Genomic DNA, 4,340 nt, shown 5'->3' with positions numbered 1-4,340 from the left:
TTTTTTTTTTTTTTTTTTTTTTTTTGGGACATTTAGGCCACTTAAGTCTCTTTTAGGTTTTAAATGAAGCTTACTCATTTTCATAAAAAATTATAAAAAAAAAAATCTCTTTTAGGTTTTATTTGGGATAACTTTTTTACTGATTTTTTTTTAAAAAAGAAATTTATGCTTCATTTGGAAAAGCGCTTGTACTGCTTTTTAAAACACTTTTTAATACAAAAAATTCAAATCTAATAATTTTTTACTAGAAAATTGTTTTAAAAAGCAAGAAGAAAACGGTCCCAAACGAAATCTTAATGCAAATACATAAAAAATTTTAATAAAAAATTGATTTAAGACTAAAAAAAAAAGAAAGCCGACCTAAACAAGAACAATTATTACGTCCTCTGACCAGATGTAGAGCTACGTTCGGCCGCCAATAACATGTCGCCACGTGCTCTTACTCTTTACCACGCGGCCCGACGACTTGACCCAGACCGGAACCCGGGAATGCTGTGTTCGCGTATTGCTCGGCATTACTTGGTATTTGCTCGGCATTGCTTGAGAATAACGAGAAATACCGCTCTATGAAGACAAATACCGAGTAATACCGAGAAATACCGAATTGTACCGAGTTTTTTTAGAAAAACTCGGTATTTGCTCGGTATTGATTGATTTTGCTCGTATTGGTTATTGCCGAGCAAAATCGACCAATACCTAGCAATACCTAGCAAAATCGAGAAATACCGAGCCATCCTGGGTCCGTTCATGGTCGGGTTGTCGAGCCGCGCTGTAAATAGTTAGAACGCGTGGCGCGATTCTATTAGCGGCCGAACGTAGAGCTACGTCCTGTGATCGGACCAAATAAAAGTTCCTTAAACAAGGCCTTAGTAGCCAAAACTATTTTCTTCTTTATTGGCCACTTTAGATATCGAGCTTACTATCTTCTTCCCTTGGCATGATTCTCCTCTAGGAATCCATGATTACTCAAAACAACCCCATACGATTGATCTAATTCGAAATAAATACCTTTCCAAAGTTTGCAAAGTTGGTCTTAAGGATGTATTCAATGTTGATGGGATCGACAGTGTAAACGTAGTTGAAGAAGGGGGCGAGAATCCTGAAGGTTTTATGGCGACGGGAGAGATCAGTCTGGAAATCGAGTAACCGATGGAGGTTCAGAAGCTGGTGGAATATAGTGCCTGTGACGGGTGGGTAGTTCTTCTTCCTGAATAATAAGTTGACTATTGGCTTGAGGAGATAGACGGCGACCAGAAAGCAAGCGACTCCTACCGCCATGGCGAGGAGCTTCGCGTCTGCAACAAGTTCCATTACAAACGCCCAACACTCCCAAGGGGAAGAAAATTTTAGGCTACTTCATGAAAGGAAAAACGCCGTGTTAAATATTTAGGGTTCGTCCCGCAACAAGCAGGATTTATTATTTTTTTTTTAATTCTTTGGGACAGCTTTCTTTATCATTTCTAAAATAGTTTATAATAAAAAAAATTTTTGAATTAAAAATTTTTGCACTAAAAAATTATTTTCGAAAGCAAAGAAAAAGCTGACCCAAAGGAAACCTTAGGCTTGTTTGAGATGATTTTTTTATTATTTCTTAAAATAATTTTTTAGTAAAAAAATTTAAATAGCAAGAAAGTTCCGTCCCAAACAGAGACTTAGTAAGATTTAATAAATCCGGATTTATCGGATTTATTAAATGTTGTTAAATCTTGAAAGCTATTTGGCAAGATAAGCCTTAAATTCTGCCCGATAGTTTGGCACTGTAATAATTGAAGATTTAAGACGATTTGTTCATTAAATAATTTATTTTATTGTGTTTTAATTTTAATTTATTTTTTAAGTACGACTTATTTATTAATTATAACTTTAATTAGTTCCATAAATTATAATTATAAAAATAATATAATTAGGAAATAATTGAATTATAAAATAATTTATTAAATTTAATTTTTATTATATTTTTAATTATTTATTAGTTAATTATTCATTATTAATTTTAATTATTATTTTTAACTAACCATTATAAATAATACAATTAGATTTTAAGTTAATTATTATTGACCCCTACAATCAGCCCATAAATTATAAGATTAATGAACATGATTCAGTTTGAATGTGGATTGCATTAGTTTTTGTTATGCACTAGTTGAGGAAGTAATCAAATGACGAACATCAAGCTCCTATTAATGGGGGCTGATTTGTACAGAAACATTTCTCTTCTACCTATAGTTGGCCATGGTGGTATAGGAAAGACAACTCTCTTGCAACATGTTTATGAAGATGAAATGACAAAGGAATTTGATTTTGAGTTGGTGTTGCCAACAACTTGGATGTGAAAAAAGTCATTACAGATATGTTGGAATCTCTTAAGAAGGAAAAGGCCTCATTTGGAGACACTTGAGACACTTCAAGGTAATCTTCGGGCTGAGATCATGTCCAAAAGTTCTTACTCCTGTTAGATGACATTTGGGAGAATGATGAGAAGTAGGATAAAAGTAAATGGGAGAAGGCGCTCGTCCCTTTGGCTTATGGGAGTTTTGGTAGTAGAATTTTGGTAACAACTCGAATGGGCTCAGTTGCAATAATGATTGCAACGGTCATTAAAAAAGAAGGCAAAAGAATTTAGATTAGAGGCCTTGGAGAAAGATTTGTGTTTGCAGCTCCTCAACTCTCACGTATTTGCTCATAAGGAGAATCCTAATGACTATAAAAGATTAAGGATTCTTTTCCAGAGAGAAAAAAAAAGAGAGAGAAATGAGACAAAAAAAAGAAAAATAAAAGAAAGGGAGAAAAAAAAGATATTTCAAAAAAAAAGGGGAGCTTTCAAAAAAAAAGAATTTTTCAAATTTTAGAAAACTCGTTTCGACGCATGTGGCGCGACAAAACAACCACATATACACGCTTTTATTAGCGTGGTGGGAGGAAGTTCGTCGCGACGTTTGCGACGAAGCGAGCAATCACCCAAAATTCCTTCTTCGGAGTTCATGGCGCACCGGAAAACCTCATATACACGCTTTTCTTAGCGTGGTGGGATGGGAACCCGGTGCGACACGTACGACGAAGTAGGGATACCCATAAGCATCAGCTTGCGGGGAAATAACTGTTTTTCTTTTGTAACAGGTATCGAGGATCCATACACGCTTTTCTTAGCGTGGTGGGGGGACAAAAAAAATTCGGCATCGGTGTCCTCGTTTGAAGACACCTACCATACACGCTTTTCTTAGCATGGTGGGAAAGGCCCAGTTTCTCGTAGTTTTCCCCTAAATGGGGGAGACGATGGGAGGTTGCCGAAATTTTGACTGAATATTCAAGGACTTTGATAGAATTTGGGCAATCTGAACTTGAACTCGGATTGGAACTTGTACTTGCACTTGAACTTGGACAAAAAAGAAAATGACATAAAATTTAAATGATTAATATTGAATTTAACTCAAAATAATCTTTAAAAAAAATGAATTTGGGCTTGAAGCAAATGATAACAAAATGAGCTTGAGCATGGACTTAAATGAACAAAATATATATGTAACCAAGTTCTTGACAATGGAGCTTGAACTAAGCATAGAGAAACATGATATAATGCTTTCAATGAAACCATGATTTGTATATTAATGAGTCATAACTCAAATACAAGTGAGCATGTATAAGCATGGCTCATTTGCAACAATCAATAATGAATTGAGTGTAAGCTTGAACCAAATGCAAAGGAACCAAATGCAAAGAACTCAATCCTGAATAAATAAACATAAGCAATTGAGCCCTCACTTGATGAATGCATACGTGAAACGCAAGTGAATGCATATGAATTTTGTGAACCAAGGGATTTGAAAGTATGACTCAATAATAGTGATGACACCACATAATTTCATTGAATTATGCAATTTGCACATAAGCAACGTACAATGAAATTCAATAAGCTTGAAGTACTTGAATGCTCACAAACAAAATACTTGAACAAATACTACAAATCATACAACGATGATAATGGTGACACTTGTATCAATTATGTAAGCAAGTCTGTGAGTACTCATTATGAACGAAGCATCAATACAACTTCCTTGAGTATATCAATTGATGAAGTTGAAGGAAGATAAAACAATACATTTGCAACCTATAATGCAATATTTCAATAAAGTAGCAAGGAGTCATCACTTTGATGGAAATGCAAACCTCAATAGAAAATGTGATGATTTACTTGCAAGTAACAATAAGAAGGATGAAAAGAATAGCGAATAAAAGCTAGTTCATGATCGATGTAAAAGTGACGACAGTGGAGGTGATCGCAATAAATGGTGTGATCGCAGATGAAGACCTACAATGCAAGTTTATCATAGTTGTTGCAAATC

Source organism: Dendrobium catenatum, unplaced genomic scaffold (genome assembly GCF_001605985.2).
Source record: "Dendrobium catenatum unplaced genomic scaffold, ASM160598v2 fragScaff_scaffold_80, whole genome shotgun sequence".
NCBI lineage: Eukaryota > Viridiplantae > Streptophyta > Magnoliopsida > Asparagales > Orchidaceae > Dendrobium > Dendrobium catenatum.
The sequence above is the reverse complement of the archived record's forward strand: the minus strand, read 5'-3'. Positions refer to the sequence as shown.